This window comes from Uranotaenia lowii, chromosome 2 (genome assembly GCF_029784155.1).
Source record: "Uranotaenia lowii strain MFRU-FL chromosome 2, ASM2978415v1, whole genome shotgun sequence".
Classification (NCBI taxonomy): Eukaryota; Metazoa; Arthropoda; class Insecta; order Diptera; family Culicidae; genus Uranotaenia; species Uranotaenia lowii.
In genome coordinates this window covers 264,316,451-264,329,411 of record NC_073692.1, presented here as the reverse complement: position 1 = coordinate 264,329,411, position 12,961 = coordinate 264,316,451, and the positions used below count along the sequence as shown (strand labels likewise).

General features: G+C 36.3%; 1 protein-coding gene across 2 annotated transcripts in view; it reads right to left on the bottom strand.

Annotated features, from left to right (window-relative positions):
- LOC129743982 (calpain-C) overlaps window positions 1–12,153 on the bottom strand; it is a 109,080-nt gene extending 96,927 nt beyond the window's left edge. For both annotated transcript variants that reach the window (XM_055736245.1, XM_055736246.1), the window contains exon 1: window positions 10,761–12,153. The gene's annotated coding sequence lies outside the window, so the exon portion shown is untranslated. The remainder of the gene's footprint in view (window positions 1–10,760) is intronic.
- Window positions 12,154–12,961: the final 808 nt, after the last annotated feature.

Genomic DNA, 12,961 nt, shown 5'->3' with positions numbered 1-12,961 from the left:
GATTCCAAGATTGCATACTTTATCGACATACAAAACATTAGCTGATCCTAGAGTAATGACCGGTAGGTCAGAAATCGTTCTGTTACGAGTGATGACCATAACGTTAGATTTCGAAGCATTGATTGGAAGCATATTTCTATCAGACCAAACTTGTATGCACATCAAATCGTCATTCAGCTGTCGGGCCATTTCTTCAAGTGAGCTGGTAGAGGAGCAGAGGTAAAGTTGGACATCATCAGCGAACATGTGTATTTGACAGTGTTTAATGATTTCTGGCAAATCGTTGATAAACAAGCAAAACAGCAAAGGGCCCAAAACTGAACCCTGCGGTACTCCCGAGATAACCGGAACAGGATCTGAAAAAATTCCATCAATACACACAACTTGTGTTCTGCCAGACAAATAGGACTGAATCAAATTCACAGCCATGCCAGAAAAGTTAAACTTCGAAGATAGTTTCCGCAGTAGTTTGACATGTGAAACCCGGTCGAAAGCTTTGGAAAAATCGATCATCATTAGAAATGCAGTACCTTTCTTGTCAACAGTAGCATGAATATCGTCGTGTACTTTTAGTAGTGCTGTAGTCGTACTATGACCGGATCTAAATCCCGATTGATTGCAGTTAAGTAGATTCGTTGCGTTCAAATAATTGTTAATTTGGCGTTTCAGTTTGTCGTCAATAACCAGCTAGTTTACGAGAAATTTGCAATTGAAAAAGATGCACATCAACTCGACATCGTAGATAAAAATGGAAAATTTACAAAAACTCGCTGTAAACATTCGTTATTTTTAATCGTACCTCTTTTACAGTAATTTGATAGATTACGAGTAAATTAAACATTCGACAACGTTTTTCGAAATATGGTTCTCCTACATAAATATGAACATGGGTTTGACTATAAAATAATATGGAACTTTCAGGATCGTCTAGCAGGTTTTTATTGAGAGAAATTTGAGGCCCAGTGGAGGCGTCAAAATAGAATTATAACATTACCCGACCAGCTTAATTGGCAGCATCGAGCGTCGCTTTTATTGCTTTAATTAATCCAAAACAGAAAGTGCACCACAATCATATCTGGAGAAATAATTATCTCAAGCCAGATTAGCTAAACTGCTTAGTCCGTCTATCGAAGGTAGCGAATTAAGCTTATACTTGAAAGATGATCTGATTTTCATTTCTGCTAGCATATCTAGGTGGGTACCTAGCTTAGTTGGGTACTAGTATATCTATGAAACGAGCACTGGTTACCAGCCCATGTACGCATTACGATGGGTACATTATGGGCTGGAGCAAACTGCTGGATGAGGAACGGTTGGAAGTGGGATGATCAAAAAGTCACGATAGCAAACGCTTTCTTTCCACTTAACGTGTGGAAATTATTTGCTCAATCCTACGCCACTTGAAGCCTTCCGAATTTCGATTGAATTAAAGTCTTGTGTGTTTTTTTGTGTGTGATTCAAATTATAATAAGACAGTCTTTTGATTTTGAGAGAAGAAGTTACAAAAACAAAACACCACTAAACCACCAGTCAAAAGAAAATGATCAAAGAAAACACAAACATAGGCAGATGCTTCGTTTCGCGTTTTCTGTGTCTCCACATTCATGTTGTTTCCTTTTTTTTTCTTTTTTATTTTGTTATTAAAAATCTCCACGATATGAGACTACTTAATGGTTAGTCGGTGCAGACTGCCAGACCAGGCAGGGAAGTTATGTACAGAGATAGGTATTGTGGTTCGTGGTTGGAAAAACGTTTGGGGTCGGAAGGTGGGAAAAGCCGCGCAGTAGCAGCATAACTGTTTCTGTGATGCGCCGCTTTGAGGTTGCGGTCTAGAGCTGTACGAAACTGCGGTAAATGGTATTCTTTGCACTTGATTACTATTCAGCACATGTAGGGACTTTTTCTCTATTTCATTCTTTCCCTAGCGAAGAGCTACATAGATCGAAATGAAAAATTTTCTTCTAATTCTAGGGCTCTTTTCCGATCAAGCTAACTTCATTACAGTTGTCTAGAGCGTTAAACCGCTTCAAGTTGATTAGATTAGCCCACAATGCCATGGACAGTTGAACAACTGCTGTTATTAGCTGTAGAATCATGTTCAAAAATTCCTGTAAAAATTGAAGAACAATAGAATATTTTACACTTAAGTAATAAACGTGAAAATAGGAACAAAATAACTTAACCTCATCATACAATTTTAATTTTCCTTAAAATGAAAAATAATGACTTAACTAACTAAATATTACTTTTTCAATAAATAATATTGCATCTATGCCATCAAAAGAACCCAATACGAAGCTTAAATCCTACAAAAAAGTCAACAATCTGGATGATTATGGGACAAATGCATAAATGCAAATCAGTGACGTGCATATCAATTTATTGATTTATTTTTTATTTTATTGGTTTAGTAGTGAATTAAATTTAATTTGAGATAAGCTTCGCGAGCCGCACAAACATGTCTCGAGAGCCGCTGGTTGCTCATCCCTGATCTTATCGATGTACCGTAAACTGGGGGAACTTTGATCACTTTTTTTCATTTATTTTTGAATATTTTGGAAAGGGTTGCTCTTTCGTAATACCTAAAAGCTTTAAAACACTTACTGAGCTGAGGAGTATTAAACATGATTATTGATTGCAGTAAATTCAAACGACATTGCTAGTATATAATTAAATGTTTGTTAAAAACCAGATTTCGAGTTTCGGGGTAATGTTAATCACTATGATTTTTACGTAATTCAACATCTTCAAATCTATTGTTTTGATGCCATTTAGCTCAGAAGGCTTAAAACATCGATAACAGTAATTTTTTGTTTGGACTCAATTGAATGTTTTAACGTTTTCTTTCAAAAACAAATTTACTCAAAAGATGGACAATATTGCTGCATACATTTAGGGGCAAAAATTATAAACATTTCTTAATATTTTTTGGCCTCAAAAACAAATGAAATTTTACCTTCATGCAATTCCCTAAGTTCTAGCACTGTTCCCATTTTCTTTTTTTCTTCAAACTTAACCATTTGATAGGGTTTTTAGCCATTTTTCTATCTGGGCTTTTTCGTAGAAAATGACCGTTTATTTTCAATATCCAAAAATTATCATCAAAAAACCATAAAAATAACACTTAAACTAAACCTAAACCAAGAAAGAAGTTGAATTTTCACATTAAATAACTTATTTGCTCCTAAATGCTTAAATTTGATTAGGAGAGATGTTTGTTTGTGAGCCTTCAAAAAACCAGATATTATAGGATTTTAAAATTTCATTTTCAATAATATAAAAATTTAGCTTATTTGTAACTCAATTTTTAGGCTTTCAAACTTAGTAAACAGTTTTGAGATATTTTAACTTTAGACTTATTTAATGATGATAATCTGCAAAAATTTCAAGTTGATCAAAGTTCCCCCAGTTTACGGTACACATTGCGAATACGTCGTGTGGTGTAATATCACAACCTTCTATGTGATATCGCATCAAGTAGTCAATGTTTTCCTCAATTGACGTTCAAGTTGTATTCATTTCAAAAAGTAATAAACGGATTACGGACCTCAGCTATATTTGTTTGGCTTGTGAGTGCTACCAAAATAAAATTAAAATATTAGTAAATCCACAGCTTCAAATATAATTTCTTTATTTTTCATGTTTTAAGAAGTTTGGCCCATATGCTTCAGCGGTACAAAACATATTCTTACATTTCCAAACAGACGCTTACATCAGGACGATGTAATATTAAGCACAGAGGTAAAAGGTACTCGAGAGAAATAAAATCCGGTTTCCTTAAGTGCTTCATTTGGACTTCTGAACGAACATAAAAAGTTTAAACAAGTAGCATTAAACATATTTGTGCGTTCTAAGTACCTTAAAAAGACCGGATATCAACCCGGCTTATTTCGCTTCGTTACGAAATTCTTGCGAACTATTTGATTCCATGCGGAACTTTTATGGAACTTCAATGCGAGTTCTGTCAAAATTTTCAAATGGTTTGTTTACATTATCTCGGAAAAATTTTCGAAGGTGTTCTCAATTTGTAAACAAAAATGGATTATTTACAAAAAATAAGAAAAAATGGGTCGTTTCATTACCGTCACCGGCTATTGGAAAAAAATGGGATGAGGAAAGAACATTACATGAGTAAATATATAAGAAAATAATATTTGGAGAATATTTTACTAATTAAAAGTTAAATTTCAGCACCAGCTTTATTTAAACCAGAGTTGTCAAACACAAACCCTTTAGTTTTGAAACATCAAAGAACCTTTCCTAATTGGTAACAGTTCGATCTATCATGTACATTCAGAAGTTTTTCCAAAAAAAAGTTGCTTTATCCCTACGTCGATGGTGAATTGGACAAAAACGGGTAGAGGGAGAAACTCAAATAAAGTTAAAATTTTTTGAGAAATGCATATTGAAATATCGATTGTATATTATTAGGTTATAAATTTAAATTACATATAACTATTCACTAACAGACTACATTTCATAATTTTTACGTTTTCCGCATAAGTAGAAACATAGTAATTCCGATTCTTCTTATTTTCCTTTTCAATGGAAGTAACTCTCACAGCAACATTAACGACATATCCAGCACCTAGTAAATTCGAACAAACATCAAAAGCAGATTATTTCGAAAGGAAGTTCATCGATGAACACTTTGGAAATTTGATTTTGATTTTCTTAAATTTTGTTTTCTGGTTACTAGAAACAAATTACAACTTCCTCCTGTAAAAACTGTTTCTGCAGTTTTTTTTAAATTGTAATTGTAAAATTGTTTTATTGTAACAGAAATTGCAGCGGCTTGTTCACGGCCCACATATTTAGGTATATTCCTTTTTTTAACTGCAAATGAAGGGTAATACGGTCAAAGTTTGGTCAATATCAACTTGACGTATTTCTTTCAATTTTGCATTTAAAAAAAACCCTGAACACCCCTCATTTTGAAGGTGTGTGTGTGTGTGTGTGTGTGTGTGTGTGTGTGTGTGTGTGTGTGTGTGTGTGTGTGTGTGTGTGTGTGTGTGTGTGTGTGTGTGTGTGTGTGTGTGTGTGTGTGTGTGTGTGTGTGTAGAGTGTTGCTCCTATTTTGATTTTGGAACTCACTCTTCAATTGTCAAAATGCTGTCCGAGGAAAAAGAGCAGCGTATGAAAATTTTGCTCGCCCATCGCGAAATTCCGAGCTACTCGCACGCAAAGCTGGCAAAATCGCTAAAAGTTGCAAAATCAACCGTTACAAATGTAATTAAAGTGTTTGGGGAACGTTTGTCGACAGCCAGGAAGTCTGGATCGGGAGGAAATCGAAAACCGGAAGCCGCTGAGACGACAAAGAAAGTTGACGGTAGTTTCAAGTGAAACTCAAATCTCTCTCCCCGAGATGCCGCAAATAAGCTGGCTGTATTGTCAACAACCGTGCATCGAGCCAAAAAACGAGCCGGACTATCGACTTACAAGAAGGTAGTGACTCCAAATCGCGATGATTAACAAAATACGACGACCAAAGCGCGATCCCGGAGGCTGTACACGACGATGCTGACGAAGTTTGACTGCGTGGTAATGGACGACGAAACCTACGTCAAAGCCGACTACAAACAGCTTCCGAGACAAGAGTTTTATACGGCAAAAGGAAGGGGAAAGGTAGCAGATATTTTCAAGCACATAAAACTGTCAAAGTTCGCGAAGAAATATGTGGTTTGGCAAGCCATCTGTACCTGTGGCTTGAAAAGCAGCATTTCCATAGCTTCCGGGACTGTCAACCAAGAAATTTACGTGAAAGAGTGTTTGAATAAACGTCTGCTGCCTTTCCTGAAGAAACACGGTTGATCCGTACTGTTTAGGCCGGATTTGGCATCTTGCCATTACGGTAAAAAGGCCATGGAGTGGTACACCACCAACAACGTGCAGGTGGTTCCCAAGGACAAGAACCCTCCCAACAAGCCAGAGCTCCGCCCAATTGAGAAATACTGGGCTATTGTCAAGCGGAACCTAAACAAGACAAAAAAAAACTGCTAAGGACGAGCAGCAGTTAAAGGCAAACTGGCTTTCTGCGGCGAAGAAGGTGGACAAGGTGGCTGTACAAAATCTGATGGCAGGGGTTAAGCGTAAGGCCCGGCAATTCGGATTTGGAAAAGCGGAAGCCCAACTGAATATTTTTCTGAATTTTATACTAATTAAACTTGAAAAATAAATATAATTTGATTTTTTAAATTAACGATTTCACCGATTTACACGCGTTTTTCCTTGACCAAATTTTGACCGTATCACCCTTTAAACATTATACAATGAGATACAAATGTCACAAATAAGAATTCAGTTTGTGCACTTACATTCAAATTTAAATGTTGCGGATACGACTCACACGGAGATTACCCATTCATGGTGTTCAAAATTGAAGGCAAGGATAATTTATTTCGCACGGCAGCCCTCGTTTCACAACTTCTGTTTATTGGCGATTTGCAGCAAAGCTATTTCTCATGCAACGCCAACTGGTTGTCACAAATGGAACTGACAAAAGGGTGATGATAGCAGTTTTTCAATATGGCAGTGAATACAAATTGCATTCAAAATTATACTTTTTACACAAACTACTGTATCCCGGACAATACCAAAAGTTGAATGATGTAAGAAAACCTGTAATTTACTTGTTCCAACGATTTTAATAAGAAAAAAAAAATTTTCCCTATTTTTTTTCGATAAATCTTATTTGGCAAAATAGGAACTATTTTAAGGAAGATTGGCATGATGAACGGTATAACTACGTTTGCTCATAAGATGGCATGTATATACTTGCAAAGTCGAGACAGATAAATGGAAAAACAGTATTGCTTGACTTAACTGACATTTATTTCTAACGGTCGAAAAACGGATCCATGGAGGATAAAATTTAAATTTGAAAGAAATCGGATGTTTGAAAAAATTAATTCTAACGTATTTTATAACTGATATTCGATCAAAATCTATGTTTTTGATGAATTTTTTTCTTGATCGAAATTCTGTATCGATGTCGGCTGAATATCTAAGAACTTGTTTTAGGATAACTTTATTGATTTGAGAACTTCAACAATCTATATATATAAAAATGAATTTCTGTCTGTCTGTCTGTCTGTCTGTCTGTCTGTCTGTCTGTCTGTTCCCTATAGACTCGGAAACTACTGAACCGATTTGAGTGAAACTTGCCAGGGTGGGGTATTGGAGGCAGGGGAAGGTTCCTATTATAGTCTGAGACCCCTCCCTCTCTCATGAAGGGGGGGGGGCCTCCCGAATAAAAGACAATTTTTTGCATATTTCGAAAACCAATCAAGCAAATGGTATCAAATTTGGCATGGGGGGGGGTATTTGGGAACTAGGAATATTTCCATGAGTGTAAGGTACCCCTCCCTCCTCTCAGTGGGGTGATATAAAGGGGGGAGGGGGCCTACTTATAAAATTTTCAAATAACGGGAGAAATAATCAAGCTAATGGAACCAAATTTGGCATCGAAGGGGAATGGAATACGAGAAATGGTTCTATGATTATTTCAGACCCCTCCTTCCTTCCAGTGGAGATACATGAAGAAGGGGGGGGGGCTAAATCCTTTTTTATTGCATAACTTGAAAACTATTCGAGCAAATGAATCCAAATTTGACTTGGAAGGGTATTTGGGAACGATAAATAGTTCTATGAATATTTGGTACCCCTCCCACCATCCAGTGAGGAGATAGAAAGTGGGGAGGGGGCTTCGTTACAATTTTCAGAACTACTGGAAAACTAATCAAGCAAATTAAACCAAATTTGGCATTGGAAGGTATTTGATTACAATGAAAGTTTCTATGATATTTTGAGAGCCCTCCGTTCTTCCAGTGGGAAAATCTTAAGGGAGGAGGGTGCTTCCTTACAATTTTTATGCCACTCGGGAACTTACCCAGCAAATAGAACGAAATTTGGCTTGGGAGGATATTTGAACACAAGGAATGTTTTTGTGAATATTTGGTACTACTGCCTCCTTCCAGTGGAGTGATAGGAAGGAGAGAGGGTGGCCCCTTTATAGTTTTTCGCATAATTCGAGAACCAATAGAGCTTATGGAAATAATTTTTGCATAGGTAAGCATTTGGATACGTAAAATAGTTTAGCTTATTTCAGACTTCTTTCTCCTTCAATTGGGGATACAGTTAGGAAAGACGGGAACTCACATACGATTGTTTTGCATAAACCAAGAATATTTCTTACAAATGGAACGATCCACTGCTTCCAGGTAGGGGATAGGTAGGAAAAGGGGCTTTGATACAAATTTTATAGCATTACTCGACAACTAATAAAGCAAAGAAACCAATTTTCGAATGAGAAAGTATCCGAGCACAAGAAATGTTTTTTCCTGTGGTTAAGCAACCTTTCCCTCCATTCAGTGGAACGACAAAAGGTGGGAGGAGGGTCTCTCATACACCTTTTTTTAATATTTCGATAACTAATCGTAAAAATGGAATCAAATTTGTATGTATGGAGCATATTTGTGTACGGGAAATGTTTCTTCGATGGGTTGAGAACCCTTCTCTTGCCAAAGGGGAGATATAAAGTGGGGAAAGGCTCACCCATTTTTTGAATAACTCGAGAACTTATCGAAAATGGAGCCGTATATTACATGAGATTGTGTTTGTATACAAGAAGTGATTTTCGGATGATATAAGACTTCCCTTCCTTTCATTAGAGATAAAGGAATGGGGGAAATGGTCACTCCAACAATTTGTATAACAATTCGAGAACGAATAGGTAAAATAAGTGTCCCGTGACGTTATTTTGTTACAAAAAATGTTTCTATGATAGTTTGAAACCCTCTGCACATAGTAAAGGGACAACGAAGATTTCACATACAAAAAAAATATTTTGGCATAAGCTATAAACTTATGAAGCAAAGAAATCCAGAGTCATAAAAAGGATTAAAACACGGATTAAAAAAATTAATAAAGATTTAAAAATAAAAAAAAATGCATTTTCTTTTAGAAAAAAACATTTCAACAATTTTGTGCAAATAAATGAAAAGTTAATAACTAAGTACAAAAAATTTCAATAACTTCTGGAAGGTGTAGCGAAGCACATCGGGTCAGCTAGTAATCTATAAAACAGTTACTTTTAGCAACTTCTTACTTCTTATTTCTAATCGATATACTTTCAAACACGTAAACTAACAGGCAAGAAATGGAATGTAATGTGTTTTGACATGTATTCACTTAAATACGGCTGGAAAACAGCAGTCAGACGATGAGACATCAGTTAATTCAATTGGTTCAGCCGTAGGGTCCGTGCAACACCTCTTTCGTTAATTGCATCTGATAAGGCTCAAATTGCACCGGGGTTTTTCTGTTCCTTAATGAGTGGTAAGGTTTATACGGGTCATCTGCTGGATTTTGAAAACCAGTTGTTCTACAAATTTTCTGTTAAATTTCCCAGCTTGTTCGTGTTTAACTGCTGCCGAAATTGAATTGCTTCCGGGTTCTACTCCAAATGTTCCAAAGTAGTTAGCCAAACGCTTGGATTCCAGTGAAATGGCAAGTAGATTTAGTTATGGTATTTTCTGACACGGTTCTGTTTGTTAGAAGCCACGCATTGTAGACGGCAAAGCTGTTGTTGAACGGCAGAGGAACTTTTTCCGAGGAACTAAAATTATCGGAATAAGAACCGATAGGTGGTTTAAAAAATAATGAATAGTTACGTGAAACACATTTTCTTACCAGATTCACTGATTTCTTTCCTAATAATATCTCATTGAACACCGAAATTTCTAAATTTTCTTTAATGTTTTTCAAAAATACACCTTGTTTTGACACTTGAATCCCTAACATCATCATTTTGATCGCAGCGCCCTCTGCACGTCGTTTTGAGCTGCAAATCGCCAATACTTTTTGAAGCTGATTGTTTACTATTTTTCATCCCGCCTACTTTTAAAAGGATAACCCGTAAATTATTTCAAATAGATGTTTAAAAACCATTTAATCACAAAACAGCAATGGTTCAAAGCTAACGTGCTCAGCTTTCATCCTACAAGTTCAGGTTCAAATCTCCATGCAGGAAAATTTTTAAAGTAAGTTTAAGATTGTTAAAAATAGAAACAAATTTAAATAATTATAAAGATTGAAACAAACTAGAATTCAAAGTAAAAAACGACTTCAGAACGCTTTATTTTTGCAAGATTTTTTTTTTTTTCAAAGTTTCATTTGAAGCTAAATAGCCTTCTACTCAGCTTTGTTTCTGAAACTTGAAAGTATCAATAAGAACTTAAAATTTCAGCTGAGTAGAACGCTATAAAGCCTTCAATCAGGGCTGAGTAAGCTTCTAAGAGACCATTCTATGGAACTTTTGGATACTTGGGATTATGTTACTATGCTTTGGATCGAGACGAAAATCCATACACGGGAATTTTGCAGGTCGAAAGATCTTTTGCAAATGTAATTTTTTTTTTATCAGACGACAGAAAAAGGATTCATATAACCTTTTATATTTTAGAAATAATTTCGTTATTATGCATCCGAACAAGACGAAAATTACTACACGGGTGTTCTTTTCGATGGTCAATCAATTTTTTATTTCGAATTTCAGTTTGGTAGACAAGCGCTTATAAATACTGTTTCATATTTTAAGCAATGTTGTCGTGAAAATGCTTCCCAATTGCCTACCATTCACAGACAAACTCCTTAGTTTAAAAGTGAAAAGCGAAATGAAGTTCGTACGGGATCAGCTATTAATTTAAAAAACGGTGGCCAATGTGAATACCTTCAAATTTTTCTATTAGTTTGCGACTTACCAATTTCAGTGACAAAGGTACTCCTATGGAAGCTGATTAGACTGTACTGTATCCAATGTACGATGATAACCTCAACAAACAGTGGGCGGTAAATTCACAAAAAGGTTTCTTCTTCTTCTTAGCTCCAAACTCCTTGTAATGAAGCGATCTTTTATAACGTTAACTGTGTATTTTCCTCTTTTCCGACACCTTGATGCAACAATAAACAAGACCGTTTCACATATTTCACCACACCCAGTTGGACCTCTAAAATTTCCAAAATTGAGATACTAGACACTGGTCTTCACCGACTGGCTTTGGAGCTATCACACGGCCACTAACCGCCACCAGAAGTCGTAAGCTTTCAATTTCATCTAAAATTCAATGTTACAAAAGAAACCTGGGCCGCAACCTTCGTTGATGCTGCTTCTCAGCTTCAGATGAAAAAAAAAAACAATTCCGATGATGATCTTTTTTTGTTTCTTTTTTCCTTTCGGTTTTGGTAACGAGACTTCACCAGTTCGAGTAATAATGGGAATCGACCTTTCGTAATTGAAATACCGTAATTTATAGCAGGATTATTCAACCTGTCAATGACTTTGAGGGATTTTATGACCGATTAATTTTGCACAAGCACTGAACGTAATTCACCTTTTTCATCAAACCGGACTTTAAGAACTGATATGGTCGTGCGTATTCCGTAGATCGTAAATCACTTTCCGATATCACCAAACAAATTAGTAACTTAGTCTGAAGACACTTTTCTATGTGCATAAATATCCCCTATAATGCCTGTCGACAATGTTGTTGTCACATTAATCAATATGTATCCCCATTAACTGTTAAGGCAGATTTCCATGCGAAGAAGCAGGTTCGTCACTTTTCCCGGAATCTTTCGTGCATCAAGACGGACAGCTTAACCCAATTCGAGCCACACGTAGACGATCGGCAGCGCTCGGTGTAAATTATCCGTTAAATTTCCAAAGGCAGCTATCGATTTCACCGTAAAAAGATCCGCAAGTTTGGTTCTCTTTTGCGCAACCACTCGAAGAGATGAAAACCGAGGTAGGTACCGAGCAAGAACCGCCAAGAATTCACCGAACGGATTGTGGAATGTGGTCAAAAACGTAGGTAATTCTTCCACTCACATCCACACACAAACATTTGGAAGGAAATGCTGCCAAGGCCCCCTCCTGCTGCCGGAGACCTCGATTCAACTCCAAAGAATCACTTTTCAGATTACTTTTGCTCCAACGATGGACTTATAGATGGATATTAAAGGGGCAGCGAGGCAGGTTGATGAAAAGAGGCCACGGGACGTTTACCAACAACAAACCCAACAACCGCGAAAAAAGACAGAGACCCGTACGGAATTCGTCTGCGTCTGACTCGTCCGACTCGAGCGCTCTCAGCCAACTGGTTGCGCAAAGTTGGATCGCCATGCGCCAAGCAGCAGCAGCGGGACTTGGAGCGAATCGACGAAAAAAGCCAACGTGTTGGCAGTGTGGTGGCCCCCCGAAGTTGCAGAATGGAATATCAACAACCAACTCGGTGGATAGTGAGACCATGGTGGAGATTTTCGCGTGTGAAAATAGTTTCTACTTAGACGAACAGGAGGAATATATTCGTTTTCCGAAACAAGCGAACGAAAACTTAATTCGTTTTCGGCCAATTTATTGATTGGCCTAAAAATCGACATTCGGAAAATTTCAAATCAATCGAATTTGATTAAGATTAAGATCAATAAGTATTTGGGTATTAAAGTATTAAGAATTAAGAAAAAACACCAGTTTTTAATTCTTAATACTTTAATACCCAAATATTTTGTGGTCAAAATTTTGATTTTTTTTTCTCTCAAAAATCATTTAAGGCTTCACGGGAAATAGCAGAATAATAAAAATAAAAAATGATTTGAAATTGAACCGAAAAAATGACAATAACAGCAAAGATAACAAAAAAATATCAAAGTGACTATGTGAATTGGAAAAAAAATACAAAGATAACAAAAATTACAAAACCACAAATACAAATACAAAAACTATAAATGAGTAATTTCAAAATATTGCACAAAACGACAACCGACTTTTTTGACATTTACGTCATTTTGTGTCGTTTTCTTTTTTTTGAATTTTCTTCGTTTATGTTTGAATTTCCTTCGTTATGTAATTTGAACACAATGGATTTATAAACACAATTACGAATATTCTTCAAATTGAATGAAT